General features: G+C 43.4%; 1 protein-coding gene across 5 annotated transcripts in view; it reads right to left on the bottom strand.

Moving 5' to 3' along the window:
• Positions 1-16211, bottom strand: part of EIF4G1 (eukaryotic translation initiation factor 4 gamma 1) — a 75664-nt gene extending 59453 nt beyond the window's left edge. For 2 of the 5 annotated variants that reach the window (XM_089679546.1, XM_089679547.1), the window contains exon 1: positions 16092-16211. The gene's annotated coding sequence lies outside the window, so the exon portion shown is untranslated. The remainder of the gene's footprint in view (positions 1-16091) is intronic. The other 3 variants (XM_089679543.1, XM_089679544.1, XM_089679545.1) reach the window with 2 other exon arrangements.
• Between the last annotated feature and the right edge of the window lie 1187 nt (positions 16212-17398).

Here is a 17398-nt window from a genome sequence, read left to right as displayed (position 1 = left end):
CGGAATGTGGCCCACTAAACAGAAAACACTACTCTAACAAATCTTTCTAGGGAGTGAAGCTGGCCACACACCAGAGTAGATTTTGAAATGAACAATCGCACAAACATTCTTAGGACATTTGATGACTTGCCCAATTTCATTCCAGAGCAGTTCAATATATCCTAGATTTTAACATTCCATTTTGGAATTAATGGACTTTTCTGAACAAAAACCATATTCAGAAAGGAAAGAAAATATTCCTGCGCCAATGCAAAACAAATAAAATAAAAATAAAACTATCTTCTAAATTGCTGCTGTGCAAAAATGTGAGAACACAAATAGTGATATTTATAAATTAAACAGCGCAAAATAGACCTACATACAAATATTAATAAATCACAAAACATAAATGTCCCATGTTCATTAGTGCATATCTTTATCCTCAAGAAAAAAACACCACCGGACTCACTCCACTCACCGGAAATGACGTCAGACGTATGGCGTATGGACCGGAAATGCGTCAACACGTTTCGCCCCTCCCATCGGGCGTTCTGGTCTTGAGAACGCCTGATTGGAGGGGCGAAACGCGTTGACGCATTTCCGGTCCATACGCCTGACGTCACTTCCGGTGAGTGGAGCGCACGCCGAGCGGTACGTTCCAGCGGCCATTTTGTGGGATTTATGCTGGTTCTCTGCTGTTCCTCTGCTCCATCTGGCTACATTGGTGTGAGAATCCTGGAATATGTGGCTGTGAGCTGGTTCTTATCATGAGACTGGTATAGGCTTAATAAATGTGCCCTTTACAAGCTCATAAAATGTGAGTGGCCTGGATTTTATCTTTTGTTTTAACATTGATCTGGCAATATTAGAGCTTTCTTCTGGTGGCATTTGATCGTCTGTGTTTTTTATTTTTTGCTCGATTAAAAAAAAAAAAAAGTGACAATTTTGAGGAAAAAAACACCAATATTTTTGACTTTTTGCTATTAAACATGTCCAGTAAAAAATTTCTATAAAAAAAAAAAAAAAACCCAAAAAAACCAAAAACACATTTCATCAAAAATTTAGGCCAAAATGTATTCTGCTACGTCTTTGCTAAAAAAAAAAAATTAATTGGCTTACGTGAAAGTTATAGCGTTTACAAATGGCAGTATATATACTGGGCTTTTTTTTTTTTTTTTTTTACACTAGTAATGGCACAGGGGAACAGACTTGGTGTCACTGATACGCCCAGTGACACCAATACAGTGATCGGTGCTAACAAAAAGCACTGACACTGTACTAATGGTACTGGGCATGAAGGAGTAAACATGTGGAGTGATCAAAGGGTTAACTGTGTGCCTTTTTACATCATGTTCTGTTTTTGTGCTTCACTGTAAGTAAGCACACAGCTTTGCATGGCTGTGCACAGCAGTGTGCAGGAGAACGGTTTTGTTTAATAACAGTTCTCTCCCTGCCCCACCCCACCCGTCAGAGATCCTTGGCAATCACCAGGCGCCGGTGAGCAATCACCGGCCAGGAACCGGTGATTGACAGCCGCAAAAGGCAGAGTGGGTAAGGTGCGCGCCTCCTACCCGGAAATGCAAAATCATGTATATATACGTAATTTTGTGCACAGCTGCAGCCCTGTAGCAGTATTTCTGCTATGGGGCGTAGCTAAAGCGGTTAAAATAAAAGTAGCAAACCTGAAAAAAACAAAACCATAACAAACAAAACACTTTTTCCCTGAAAAGCAATGTTATAATGTGCTACTTACCGTTGACAGGGCTTCCATCATCACCCGTTTTTCCTTCTGGGTTGGTGGACTCGGTCAGTGGAATGGTCGAGCCCCGATGACATCACTCCCATGCAGGAGTCCATTTATGGCACAGGGCTCTGAAGAAACAGCACGGGTATGCCGTTCCTTCACAGTGCATGCACCGGTGACGTCAATGGCGGCTGCACAAGTAAATATCTCCTAAACGGTGCACGTTTAGGCGATATTTACAGTACCTACAGGTAAGCCTTATTATAGGCTTACCTGTAGTCAAAACCTAAATATAAAGCTTTACGACCACTTTAAGTACTATTCATGGAGGGCTAAAAATGTACAGCAAACAGTTAAAATGCAGACAGATGGCTGAAAACGTCCAACTTGTTTTTTCCTCCAAGTCACTATAGGTTTAACAAAGATAAAGCTGCCACCATTATATAATTCTATGGGGTTGTCTGCCATGCACTTTAAATGGATTCTGTCAGCAAACAGCCTTTCCAAAAGCCTCTGATGCAAGTTGACATTCCCGGGCTTGTGCACTATACAGTATAGTCTAGTTCTAAGATCTGGACCGTACCTGCAGCAAGGCTAAACAGACCTAGCCTCACTGCCCCAAAACTATGGTGACCGACACCAGCAAATACGTGGAAGGAAGAAACCCCAAACCACATACACAGACAAATTCCCCATCTGCTTGTGACAGGTCCTGCAGGCATAACAGGATGAGTGTGACCAATCTATAGCTAGCAGAATGTAGAACAACTGCAGAGACCCTGGGCAGCCCTATAGAAGGATAATGTGTCACAAGACACGTGCTGATAGCATATGGGTCAGCCGCCAGCTAACGATTGCACTTTGAAGGGATAAAACCAGTCAGTATATAATTTAGTGTCTGCTTCCAGAGACAACAGAACTGAACAAATATCTCTACAAAAAGAGGGACTATGCCTCTCAGTTTTTTACCTGAACATGTGTCCCCACTGGAAGATTTCCTCTCACCTCCTGTTCTGGTGACAACAGAAAAAAAAAACCCTTGGATTCACCTTCATCTTGCTGTCTCATTGAATTTGGTCACAGGACAAAAAGGGTAAATCTAAATAGTGAGGAAAAAACGAGGTTCTAGTACATACCCACTTGAAAGGCATGCCTCTATGTCTTGGTTTAAGCCCAAAGCATGGTCTGCTTATGGGAATTCATCTATTAAAGTTTTTTTTTTACAGGATCACTGGTTGGTCACAGAGGTGCTGCTATTCTGTGTGCATGTTTCATGTTATCTAGAAATGCATGAGGGTCAGCCCCAATGGCTGCTTTCATCTTTTCAGCTGCTGCCCATACCAGTCAGTTCTGACGGCAATTAGTAACAGAGGTCTATGCAATTTATTCCCCAATGAAAACTGTAGGGCCTGGTCCTCCTGTGTTAGAGTCGCTGGCTGTGCCAACTTAATTTCGTGCTGCCACCTGACATTTTTACTCAATTTTGTCTGGGGAGTATAAAGCAGTAAACACAAATGCTCCTGCGCTTGGGGATGGACTCGATGCAGGCTACAACCACATTAAGAATGTCCTGGAACATGCACACCTTGCTGCCCTCAAATAGACCGAGGGAATCCAAATATACTGAATGAGGAAAGAACAAACAGAGGGCGCACAGGCCTAGTGCATTACCATCCAATAGTCTGACGCGTTTCGAGGACTTGCCCAGGGCTCTGAGGAAGAGGCAAGTCCTCGAAACGCATCAACCTATTGAATGTCTGCACTCCCCATTGCGGACTGTTACTCAGCGCGGTGTTGACCCAGCTGTCCTTTTATGATGTGCCTTGACTATATTCTCGTTTGTGAGTACAACACATACTTTATTTCTTAAACATTTTTTATGGTAATGCACTAGGCCTGTGCGCCCTCTGAGTATAAAGCAGTGATGCTTCCCATCTCAAATGATAAAGTTAAACGTGTGTGGGGGAGATGGGTCCAGTAGCTGGGGTAGAGAATAAGGAGCAGATGACCCATTTCAAAATAAAACCAATCCTACAGGGATCAATATGAAAGGCCCATCTCAATTCACCTATATTTCAACAGGTTCTCTGCAAACTAGGCCAAACAATGAGGTTTGCATGGAACGTCAATCTCCGTTCACCGAAATGATAGTAACTTGCCAGCAATTGAGGTGGAAATATTAAACAGGGAACAAAAATTCAATTTCCATATCTAAACTGTCATGTTCTCAGTTAATGAGGGTCCAGTAAAGTTAAATGGAGCTTCCCTAACCCTCAGGAACCATTTAAAGCACATTGTACCCTTAGGCTTTATGCACACTAACCTTTTTTTTAATAAGAGCAAAACTCGCTGGATGCAAAACACCAATAATAGCGTCTTTGTGCCTTAGTAGCATTTTACAGAACATGAAGAAAAAAAAAAAAGACAAACTGTTAGAAGCATTTCAGTAACATTTAGAAGTTTTTTTTTCTGCTGGGAAAATGCTCCCAAAAACATTTTTTTTCTGCTCCTAAATGCTGAAGCCTGAAAAACGCTTCTAGCATAAACATTGGTGCATGGACACATAGGATGACACTATTAGCTTCTAGGAGCTTTCACTGTACTCATCTGAAAGGTTTCCCTTAACTTTCAGTCAATGCAACAGGAAGGACAGGGGAAACGCCCCAATTCCACGCCCCATGCTTTTCAAAACAAAAAAGACATGGCTGTAGTTGGGCTATTACTGTGCGTGATAATCTAGTCAACCCTAGGACTCCATGCACACTGGGCATTTATAATAATGCTGGTAATGTCAGCTGTGTAAAATTACGTTAAAAAAGTGAGCATTTGCATTTATGCACGTTTTCGCTTTTTTTTTCCAAAAGAAAAAAAAAATTAAATTAAATGGTTTGGTTTTTTTTTTGCTCAAAAAAACATCCAAAAACGCCGGTTTGCTGCGATTTACCAAGTTAGAGCATTTGCGCAGCTAAATAACTCCTCTAGAAACCCACTAGTTCTGGGTTTTTTTCATCCAAAAACCGTTGATTACAGTCTGTGTGTGCATGAACACATAGGATAACATGCTGGGGGGTTTACTGGCTGTAGAAAAAAATGTCAAATGCGAAAAACAGCCGCTGTAAATATGTCCAGTGTGCATGAGGACAAATAGTTATTTAACGCATGTATTAAACCCAAAAATGTAAAATATTGCAGTTTACCAATTATTAAATGTGGTGGCTGCATTAGTATTCTTTTTAAGCATTTATCCCTCAGTTTTCATCTGCTAATCTAGCAAGTAACACGCCTCCTATATTTGAGTGCCCAAACTCTGTATGAACGAGCACGAGGCACAGAAAACAGCAGCATCTTCAATCTGGTGGGGGAGTGTTAAATATACTAGCAGATTTAGACACACTAAACAAATTGAAGCCAAACGCCAGCTAATATTTTATAAGCGGTTACAGCAGTTTTTTTTTTTCTTTTGGGTTTTACATAAATAAAAGGCTGACCATTGTAATCACCCCAGACAGTGATAAATTGTTTGTCTCATCCCTGAAAACTGATACATTTACAGGAGAGCGTGTTGAAAAAACACTGTCTGATCACCAAATTAAAATAGAAAGCCTACAAAAGAACTAATGCAGGCATCACGTGTAAGAATTGGTAAGCTTCAATATAATACATTTTTGCTCTCGAGTTTCATACTGCTTTAATTCAAAGTAAAAGCCCAACTGCAGCCCAAACTTTTTTTTCTGATAGGGAACGTCTATACAGTTTTAAACCTTGTGTTTAGTCGAGAATTTTCCTATTGGCAAGGCAAATTGAGGGGAAACTTTCCCATGCTTTACTTGTGGTCTAGATCATATTTTAACCTCTTCTCACCCACAGAACACATATATGCAGTGGGCTTCAATGTATATGTCGACAGCAGTCTGAGGTTGTGTGCATTCAACACACTGACCAAGCTGTCTGCAATGGGCAAGCGTGGCAGGAGAGCACAATACTGGGGTATGTAGAATGAAGAGCAGCAGAGGTTTCCTCAAGCATGCTGATCCTTACCCACCCTTTTCTCTCATCCACCCCATATGATGTCACAAGCATCTGGGATGGACAGGAGGGGAAGACTGGCTGGGATCGGCACAGGATAATGAAGTATGGTGTTTCTTCCTTTGCAATTTAAACTGAACAGATGATGAAAACATGCATAAGTAGAGCTTAAAGTTGAACTATACTCACTTTCAGTCCAGCAATGTGGCATCTGGGAGCTCCCTGCTGGCATCTTCGGGCAGCCAGCTTTTGGACTTCAATAGCCATCCTCTTTCATTGGCTGGGCCATGATGATGTCACTCCCAGGCATGCGTGGGAGTTCTGTAGGTTTCAGATCACGGTGCAGGAGCACATAGGTAGAAATGTAACTTTAATGCAGAAGAGACAAAAGCATTTCTCTTCTGCACTAAAAATCCTGTCTTTTTGTCCATTTTTAAGCATAAAGTTCAACTTTAATTTTGGTGAAAATTGAGCGCCATAAGGATCAGTAGAGCCAGAAAATAAATGGCAACCGAAATCATGTTTCAATCTGAAATTTGCCCATAAAAAGATAGGCCTGGTCCTGCTCCCTCCCACATTCCCACTGCTTCTAAACAGACCAACTGAATTTTCAGTTTATATCTGCTAAATACATTCAGTACACATCAAAACAAAACATGATCAAAGCCTTCACTTCTTTCCCTTTCTTTAAGCGGAACTACACTCATCAATTCAAAGGTTTCCCAAAACAGTTATATTCAAAACATGCTGTGAATGAGAACGGTCTTCACTGATTCTAGTCTCATCCAAACTGTCAAACCATCAAATGGCTGGTGTCATAACTGAGCACTTGTAACAAAATGGCAGCTGCAGGTCAATCAGTGGCCAAAATGGCAGCTTCCTTGACTGTAAAGGTTTAGTTCTGTTTTAAAGTAGCAACAGTAGAAAAGCCTTTCTCCATCCAGCAATGCGCACCCTGTTGAAGCAGTGGTATCTCTGCTGGACTCGCATACTCCTTGCTGAGTCAGAGATAAAGCTTTCCCAAGATGTACTTTACCTAAATTACCCAAATGTATAATTCTATTCACACAAGCCACATAAGGAACATCTACAGGTAGGGTGTGTTGGTGTATGTGTGTGTGAGATTTCTATTTTATTAGTAGAGCAATTTAGAAAAAAAAAAAGGCAACAAACTTGTCAGCAATTGGCTACAAGATTTGGTCTTTCTTCAAATACATCTGATTATCTGGCATCCAAGACAAGTAAGTCCAAAATATATGAAACTTTTTTTTTACCCTAAAGGGTTTGTTACTCAAACATGTCATATTCCCGATGTGTCTGCTGTACCATGTACGTGTAATAAAAAGTATCCTATTCTCTTTGTATGACTTCTTTTGTGTGAAATACCTGATCATCCTGCCAGTCCCTCTGCCTTCACATTTCAAACTAACCACGCTAGGCATGAGACCACATTCATCCCAGCATGGTCAGTTGTCTGGCTACGCTGAGAGAAAAGCCTGCCTGTCCTCCAATGGCCAAGACTTGTGCTGGCACTCCCCTGCACAGTTCTTCACTGGGAAGATTTGTGTACTTCTCTCCTTGGCTCTTGCAGATACCCCCCCTCCTGCAGTCTCTACGGCTACCTCTCCAAGTCCCTTATGCAGCTGAGCACAGAGGTCCTGTGATCACTTAAAATATATATATATATATATATATATATATATATATATATATATATATATATATATATATATATATATATATATACATACATACACACACACACACACACAAATGTTTTACCTTTTCTTTCTAAAAGGGTTGGTGTAACAAGGGTTCACACATACTTTAATTCCACAACCGCATTACTTTTGAAGTAACCAAATCCTTCATGACACACACCAGTGGTAACAAACCATTATATACTTTATCAGCTGGGTGCACAAAGAAAAGTGGACCACATGTTACGTGCATATCTGAACTTTTGAGAAAGTCAAGAAATTATCCTTGCCTCCATAACTGCAGCCTCTACCCTTCCCACCATGGCTGATAAGGAGGCAATCCCTTTGCTGCCTCAACAGGGCAGAAAAGTGAACACTGAACATGTGTGTAATGACTGATCGGTACATGCTCCCCTACCTCTATACGGCCTACCACCAGATTTTTTTTATTTATTTAATCTTAAAGGATACGTTCACCTTTCATAACATGTTATGATCAGACCGGAGCGCCACAGTAGTTTATTGGATCTTCCTGTCAGTATACCTGCTTGCTAGTACATCCCATACAGGCAAGCAGATATACTGACAGACCTACAGGGGACCTGCTTGGCATCAGCGATCCACTGATCCCTGGTGCAATGCTTTACAGACCCCTGAAACAACCAAAAAAAAAATGTGCATTTATTATTTTTTTTATAAAAAGGAGAACATCCATCTAAAAAACAAGAAAGCATATAGCCTTTTCAATTTTTTTTTTCTTTAACATATACATGTTCAAAAAACTTTGTTTGCATATTATTGTTAGGTGAATTCAAAACCTTGTCTCCAGTAACACTTTACACATCAATACACAGTTGCTTTCTGCTTTGAGATGCTAAATAATGGCTATGCTTTAAAACTCCTCACAACAAAAGCCTGGGAGTCATCCGAATTACTTAGTATTCATGCACATTTGGCTCAGTCATATTGCGCATTTTTTGTACAGGCATTCAGGAGCATTTGGCATTTATTCTGCCTGAAAACCACTCTCAAAAATACAAATCAAAAGGGTTTTTTCTTCTGCCTCTAAATGTTGAGCTTAATATTTGCCTTTAAATGTCCTAATGTGCATGGACACATATGATAACATTGAGTTGCTTCTATACTAAACTCCTGTAAAAGCAGCCATTTCTAATCCCAGTGAGCACAGATCCTTATAATGCAATCTTTGTGTGGTCAATATCTTATCTCAGTCATTAAAGTGGTTGTAAAGGCTCAAGGTTTTTTACCATCATGCATTATATGCGTGAAGGTAAAAGTCCTTCTGTGTGCTGTCCCCCCCCCCCCCCCAATACTCACCTGAGACCCCTCTCTCAATCCTGTCCCAGGGTCTCTCCTCTCTGGCTGAGGCAGCAGCAGTAGCCAATGGCACCCACTGCTGTCAATCACTACCACTGAGCCCAGGAGGAGAGAATGCTGTGCAGGGCTGAACTGCAGCTCTATGGGTTTGGAAGCAAGCACGCAACAGTGACACCATAGCAAGCAGCTTGCTAATGGGGGCACTGGTTAAAGTGAAAGGAGCCAGTAGCACCGGCAGGATACAAAGTTTACCTTTTGTAATTTTAGGGTGGAACATGCATTATGCTACTATAAAGCACCTGCCTGCACCAGTGCCAATCCCCAAACAGTCACATCATTCATTCACAGTGATCTCTGAATGAATGAACTACAAGTGCCATTTGTCACCATGACAGACAGCTTGTAGTTCTCAATGGACTGTGAGGGGGGCTGATGAGCGCTCTTGTAGTTCATTGATACTTCCCGCACGTCAGTAACTCTGCCCATATGGGAGGTAGGGCCAGACAACTCTACAGGGTGTTTGCAGGAGCATGACATTGCACCCGCAATTCAATGATCGTGGATGCAATGTTTTGAAGGCTGTAGTGTACAAAATAATAAATGCACTTTATTTACCTGCAAAAACTGTAGCTGCTTTTACATACCAGCCACTCACCTGTCCCTTGATCCAGCGGTGTATTCACACCAGCCAGGTTCACGGGCTGTCCTTTCCCCAGCATTGGAAGTGTGCACACCCGGCTGCAACACCTTGCGGACAACTTCCGCTTCCGATTGCCTAGGCAGTCAAAGTGGGAGTGGGTACTTGTCAAAATCAGGTACCCGCTCCCCAAAGGTGCCAATTGTTCACAGAGTGGTGGACCAGTCCTTAGAGTGAAACTTCCCCTTTTGGTTGGAGCTTTGCTTTAAGTCCAAGCAGGGCTATGGCCCCTGCATCGGTCTTGATGACTTGAAAGGACCTCAGACTGAAAGTTCAGGGAAGAAAAGGCTATCTTGGGATTATTCTGTTGGTGAAAAGGAGCCTCTGGGGGGTGGAGAATCAGTTAAAGCCAGTCATACATTGGCTGAAATTTGGCCAGTTCAGCAGGGACCGGACGAATATTGAACCATGTATAGGCAACTGTGCTGAACACAGCAAGGAGGACTTGTCTATGGGCTGCCTACATAATACCACTTTTCCCAGTCCACTACACAGAAATGAGCAGGTAATCCTTGCAAGCTGTTGCCTGCACAGGGCTTCGGTCTTCAGAGCAGTGTGGCAGGGGGGGCAGTGTTATGCACATTCTATCACATCACACAGCTATCCCTTTTTATATCTTAAAAAAAAAAATAAAAAAAAACACTAAAAAAACAAAAATAAAGCTTTATTTGAAGTATAGTGTAACAATTTTTTCATTTCACTGCTCAACTGCTCTTCTGTGCAGTGACATGAGACTGAGCAGAGTGGTGCAATATTATGCAAACATGTTGCATATCGCAGAGTTCTGAGACACAGTGTGAAGCTGGCAACTGAAATTCAGCTGGTACAGCAGAGACCAGACAAATTTTTGCTACATGTATGGGCTAGTTGGTTGTACACATGTCAATCTATTGATCAACTTGTGTACAAATAGTCTTGTCAGGTTTTTCCCCAAATGATCGGTGCCGCTGGTTATACCTGGCAACCCTGATCATTGTATTCCGCTGGCAAGGAAGGCTCCCTGCCGGCAAAATGCAATAGCTCAGTGAAAGGATTCCCCTATCCGCAAGGGCTGAACAAAAATATAAATCATGTATGGTTTGCATTCTGGTCTGAACATGAATCGTGGAAAACTACTGCAGTGTCATTGCAATTACCTGCGTTTTACCATTCAGAAAAGCTCAGGTAACTGTACATAGTGTGAGTGGGCCCTTAATTCCCTTATTCAATGTTAAGTACATTGGGGGTTTTTTTTTTTTTTTTTTAAACGGTTTAAAAAATGCTTAACGTAAAAACTGCAAAGAAATAACTAATTTGCGCTCACTAACTCTACTCAATATTCCCTTAAAGAAAACCAGGTTGCCAGCTACAGAACATGGCCCTTCTGGTCCAAGGAAAGCTAAGTACTCCTTTGCATTAACCCTTTTGCTGCCAAGGACGTAGAGGACATCCAAACAGGACCGCTTCCAACCGACCAGCTCAATAAGACTTACGTATTCTGGATTTCCTTCTGCGACAAGCTCATGAGTGCTTCAGTGAACACAGACTTACCTTATAACAAAAGGGTCCTCTAGACTCTTCTGATTAAAAGAATAGCTGGGATCAGCAGCTCCTGTGCTTGCAGCTCTCTCTCCACTTCACTGTGTTGTCAAATCACTCTAGATTTTCTGTGCCCTCTGATCCATACTGCTCTCCCCACCTGTTAGCAAGTGCCAGTACACAGCCTGGTGAATCGATCTATTCAGGATGGAGAGCAGGGAGGTCAGTAAGTATGCCAATCGCCTGAATGAACATTAGAGAGTGCTCTGGCGTTCATTCATAACTTAAAGCCGATCTCCAGGTTTCCTGCAAATGCAAAAAGGATTGCTTTTCCTGGACTCTTTGGTATTTGTTCTAGTTGCACAAACTCATGTGGATGTACAACTGTGCTCAAAAGTTTGCATACCCTGGCAAGAAATCATGACATTTTGGTACTGATATCGACCATATGACTGATCATGCCAAAAAACTGTCTTTAATTTAACCTCTTGGCACGGAGAGTATGCATATATGCAGCCTCTTGGCAGGTGGGCCTTGACACCCAGAGGCCACATAAACGCGTACCCAAAGAAAAACAGAACTGCGTGGAGAGCGTGCACTGTGCGCGCCCGCGGCACATTTACCAACGCCAAATGGAAAAATTTCTGATATGACCACTGCGACAGCCAATCACGGTAGTCACAATCATACCCTGCCTCCCAACATCAGAAAGCCCTTAAAGGGCCGGGAGGCACCAACGTTAACCGCTTCCCAACCGTAGTATAGCAGGAATACTGCTACAGGGCGGTACGGGTGGGCAAAATCACGTATATATACGTGATTTTTTTTTATCTCCGGGTAGAGGGCATGCATGCCCTACCCGCGCGGCCAATTACGGGTCCCGGCCAGTGATTACTCACCAGTGCCCGGTGATTGCCGAGCATCTCCGTCGGGGAGGAAAACTGTAAAAAAAAAACAGTTCTCCCTGTCACCTCATGCACACTGCTTTGGATGGCTGTGCAGTGTGCTTACAGTGAAGCACACAGACAGCACATAGTGAAACAAAACAGCACACAGCCAACCCCTTCCTGCCCAGTGTCAGCGCTTTTTTTTTTTTAGCACTGATCACTGTATTGGTGTCACTGGGGATGTCAGTGACACCATGTCAGTTCCCGCCAGTGTCAGAATGCCCGCTGCAGTCTCGCTATAAGCGTGTGTGTGTCCATCCATTCATAAACGCAATAGCTTTCACGTAAACCAATTACCGTATTTTTCACAGTAGGCACCCGGTTGTGAAACCACAAGCTGTCACAGCCGGGTGCCCACACTGAAGATGGCGGTGCGAGGGAGAGAAGACGTCCGATGGAAGCAGGACACCGCTGGACCGAGGAACAGGTAAGACAGAGGAGTGGGTTCTTCTTCACAGTAGAGCCGAGCGGCCGGCCCGGTATTCTAACAGAGTGGTGGGAATACCGGGCCAGCCGCTCCATATGACGCAGACATTTCCCCCCATTTTTTTGGGGGGGAAAAAAGTGCGTCTTATGGAGCAACAAATACGTTAATTTACACGTATTGGGATTTTTGTATAAGACATGTAGCAGAATACATTTAGGCCTAAATTTATGACGAAATTCGATTTTTTACTGGACATGTTTAATAGCAAAAAGTAAAAAAACATTTATCTCAAAATTGTCTTTTTTTCTTATAGCGCAAAAAATAAAAATGCACAGGCGATCAAATGCCACTGAAAGAACGCTCAAATCGTGTGTGGGGGGGGGAGGGGGAGACGTAAATTTCATTACGGTGCAGTGTTGCATGACCATGCAACTGTCACTTAAAGTAACGCAGCAGCGCAACGCAAAAAAATGGACTGGTCAGAAAGGGGGGTAAATCCTTTGGAGGGCAAGTGGTTAACGATAGTTATCATATGAAGATGTTTATTATCACAGTTGTTTGGCTCCTTTTTAAATCATAAATAACAAATCGCCTAAACGGCCATGATCAAAAGTTTCCATACACGGGAATCTTTGGTCTTGGAATAGACACACAAGTTGACACACACGGGTTAAAATGGCAATTAAAGGTTCATTTCCCACACGTGGCTTTTAAAATTGCAATTAGTGTCTGTGTTTAAATAGTCAATGAGTTTGTTAGCTCTTGCGTGGATGAACTGACTAGGCTAGATACTGAGCCACGTGGAGCAGAAAAGAACTGTCAAAAAACCTGCGTAACAAGGTAATGGAACCTTATAAAGATGGAAATGATTAGAAAATACCCAAAGCCTTGAATATGCCAGTCAGTGCTGTTCAATCATTTAAGTAAAAAATTTGGAATTTTTTTTGCTTTTGCTTATTGTTCCAATTTTAGGCCTCATGCACACTTAAGCTCAAAAACACCGCTTTTATGGGCATTTGAGCTTTTTTATTGCCTCTAACTCCATTCCATGTCAACCTGTGTAGCTGTGCACACTATAGGAATTTACCAGCAGCAAAAAAAAAAAAAAAAAATAAAAAAAAAAAGGACTACATATAAAGGTTATCTACAAATTACTCAGCAACAACTTTTTGATCCCTGCAGTTGCAATAATGAATGGCAGTGCACATCTTCTAATCCTTTATGCCAGTGGTTCCCAACCTCAATTCTCATGAATCCCCCAACAAGTCATGTTTTGAGGATTTCCTTTACCTTACACAGGTGCTTTAAATATTTAGAACAGCTATTTTTTAGCTAAAGAAAATTCCCAAAACGTGACCTATTGGGGGTAACTGAGGTTGGAAACCCATTGCCCTATGGCAAACTTTTCAGTATGAAGGCCACACGGTACATTTTACAAATATACATGGGCCGAAATTTTTTTTTTCTATAATTAGGAGTTTCATCAGAGTTTCCCCTTGTATCAGGGTCCAAATTAAAGTTCCCCCTTACATCAGGGTCCCCATCAGAGTGCCCTCTTACATCCGTTTCCAACAGAGTCCCCCTTAAATCAGGTTTCCCATCAGAATGCCCCCCCATCAGGGTCTGCATAGGATTCCCTCTTTCATCAGATTCCCCCTTATATCAGTGTCCCAATCAGACTCCCCCTTAAATCAGGTTTCCCCATCAGAGTGCCCCTCCACATTAGGGTCTGCATAGGAGTCCCTCTTTCATCAGATTCCCCCTTATATCAGGGTCCCAATCAGAGACCCCCTTACATCAGTCCCCCATAAATTAAGATCCCAATTAGAGTACCCCACCCTCCTTTCACATCAGGGTCCCCATAGAATATCCTCATATTGGAGAATCCCCCTAAAATCATAATCCTTATCAGACTCCCCCTTAAATCAGGTTTCCCATCAGAATGCCCCTCCACATCAGGGTCTGCATAGGAGTCCCTCTTTCATCACATTCCCCCTTATATCAGGGTCCCAGAGTCCCCTTAAATTAAGATCCCAATCAGAGTACCCCACCCTTCTTTCACATCAGGGTCTCCATAGCATATCCTTATATTGGAGTCTCCCCCTAAAATCATAATCCTTATCAGAGTCCCCCTTACATCAGATCTAAGCAGAGACCATGGGCTGCCTTTACTGACCTGAAACCTTACTATGCACTTGTTGAGGATATGCCACTGGCTGCGGGCTGGATATAATACTGCTGTGTGTCAGATCTGGCCCATGGGCCGTATTTTATAGGTCCCTACCCTATACGAATAGCACAAAAATTTTGCAGAGTGAAAGAACAAAACACCTTCCATGTACCAAAGCAAAATTAAGAAAAAGCTTCATTTTCCATGTGTGTATTGGCAGACTTGTTACTGAAAATATAACAGCTGGTGGCATGACCAGTGCAAAGTGCTATGTTGATGCATTGGGGGGAAAAAAAAAAAGAAAAATGATTCACACAAATGACTGGCTTGACAAATACTAATGTTAACATATGTACTACCATTACCAGTATTAGCAGCCAAACCCCAGCACAACCTCCTTAGTCACCGAGTGACTGCAGCTTGTCTGTAACATGTGAAGCCAGCAAGTGATGAAATCTAAGCTAACAGAAGGAACTTTGCCAAGAAAAGGGCCTGAAAACGAGAAACGTAACAGAAGAATATAAATATCCCGGCCATAAGCCACAGCCTAACCTTGCTTACTGACACTGATGACAGACACAAAAGGCTCCATTCTCCGAGCGCTGAATGATGAGGACAACCTTTATTTTAGCCATTTACGAGATTTTTACAAAAAAAAAAGAGAAATGACTTTTGGGAAATGAGGATCCTTTGAGTTAGTGTGAACACAGGGTGTCAGTAGCAGGCCTATAGTGGGTACATGCAGCAGATTGCCGGTCACAGCTCTCCACATGTCACATACAGGCCATCACACACGTGTGCTGAGTTTAAAGGAACACATTCTACGGACAGGATGAGCTAGAAGCCATGCTAGCCTTCCCCTGCTGGTGTGCAGGCCACATGTGACTGGACCTGGTGTAGGCTCTGCTGGCTCATGATCCCTGTTCTAGAAAGGGAACAAAGTGCACGGTGCAGGCAGGTCATTGTGCCCCCGGTGGATGGGATGAATGAGAGGCACAGACCCCCCACCCCCAACTAGTCTCACCCTTCCACCAGTGACGTCACGTGGCAGGAGCTCCCCCTTCCCCCACAATGCAGGTGAATGTCACCCTGTGGGGGGTGGGGTGGACAGTGGCCCTCTCTCCTGTCTGACATACTATAGCCGGTAGGTACAGTTTACACGTGCGGGGACACACTGGGCACATATGATGTCAGGGCAGACGTGTGATGTCATTCATTCACCGGCAGCCATCAGACTGGGTTCTGCCATACGTGGCACAGCCACCCTCTGCTCTTCACACAACGCCCCCCTCCCCGAGCACCACTCTCACCCCACTGCTTATCAGGGCAGCGACTTATGCCGACAAGCACGGGGCTAGGCTGCCGGGGTGGGGGAGGGAGGGCCTGGGTGACAGAGCACAGCTAGCCGGCCAAAGGAGCACACGTATCATGCCGGACCGGGTACACAGGCCTCCGTGGAGCACGCGGATGAAAGCCAGGCACCGGGGAAACCGGGTACAGTAGAGGATGGTGTCGGATTGACAGCCGGGCCGCGCCGAATCTCACCTGCTCTCCTTAGTCCGCGCAGCCGGGCGCAGCCGCACCAGCCAGATAGCCCATTTCCGGATCCCGGCGCCGCACTGCGCAAGCGCACATCCCAAACACGTGACGAAGGAGAGCGGAAAAGGTTGAGCCTCGCTAAGAGCTGCGTCGGCTTCCACGCTGATGTCACGTGGTGAGCTGTGCAACCGGCGAGTGCAGAAGATGGGCGGGGCTAGGGTCATGTGAACTTCTATAGGGCTGTGCGGGAGGATGGAATGCGAACGGTTGTGGGTGTTGTTATACTGCTCTATGTAATAACGTCTATGAGGGCGGCCAGACCATGCTGTTAGTAGGAAGACCGTTAGTTTGTTAGGAGACACATATTAAAGCTACACATGCCGGTTTTAAGGCCTGCCTAGTGAGCTGGACTACGTGTGCACATTTCCTGTGCTGTGTAATGCTAGTAGATTAGTGAGTCACTACTGAAGGCACGAGGTCCCTGGGCTGGTTCTATATGCAGGGGACAGGGAGTGGGCTATACAACGCAGCCCCAGACCAAGGAACCCTTTATTCAGAGCTTGGTCGTGGAAAGCCAGGGCTCGATTGCAAGATTGACATTTGCAACCCTGGTAGTTCCGTCACTAGTGTCAGTAGATTTTTATTTTATTCTCTACAATTTTATTATTTTTTAACATTTGGGGGCATTGGGAAGAGGAAAAGGAAGGAGGAGGAGACAGAGAGAAAAGGAAAGAGATAAAAAGAAAGCAAAGGAAGGGGAGAAAGAGAGAGGGGAAGGAAGGAAAAAGAATTAAAGGAGGAAGGAAGGGGAGACAGAGAAAGAAGGAAGGAAATAGAAGACAGAGAGAAAGAAGATGGAGAAAGAAAGAGAATTAGAGGGAGAAGGAAGGGGAGAGAGAAAGAAAAGACAGAGAATTAGAGAATGAAGGAAAGAAAGAGAAATAGAGAGAGAGAAAGAAGGAAAACAAGAAAAAAGACAGAGAGAAAGATAGCAAAATAGAGAAAGAAATACAGAGAAAAGGAAACAGAAAGAGAAGGAAGAGAGAGAGAACAGGAAAAAGAGAGAAAGAAGGAAGGAAAGAGAAAAAGAAAGAGAAGACAAAGAGAGAAAGAAGGAAGGAAAGAAAGAGAATTAGAGAAGGAAGGAGAGAAACGGAGAAAGAGAGAGAAGAAACAAAACACACAGAGAAAGAAAGAGAATTAAAGAAAGAAGGAAGGGGAGGGAGAGAAAAAAGAATGAGAAGGGAGGAAGGGGAGACAGATAGAAAAGGAAGGAAGGGGAGACAGAGAAGGAAAGAAAGAGAAGACAGAGA

Source organism: Staurois parvus, unplaced genomic scaffold (genome assembly GCF_062004578.1).
Source record: "Staurois parvus isolate SC_StPar_1 unplaced genomic scaffold, SC_StPar_1.0 ptg000226l, whole genome shotgun sequence".
NCBI classification, from domain to species: domain Eukaryota; kingdom Metazoa; phylum Chordata; class Amphibia; order Anura; family Ranidae; genus Staurois; species Staurois parvus.
The sequence above is the reverse complement of the archived record's forward strand: the minus strand, read 5'-3'. Positions and strand labels throughout refer to the sequence as shown.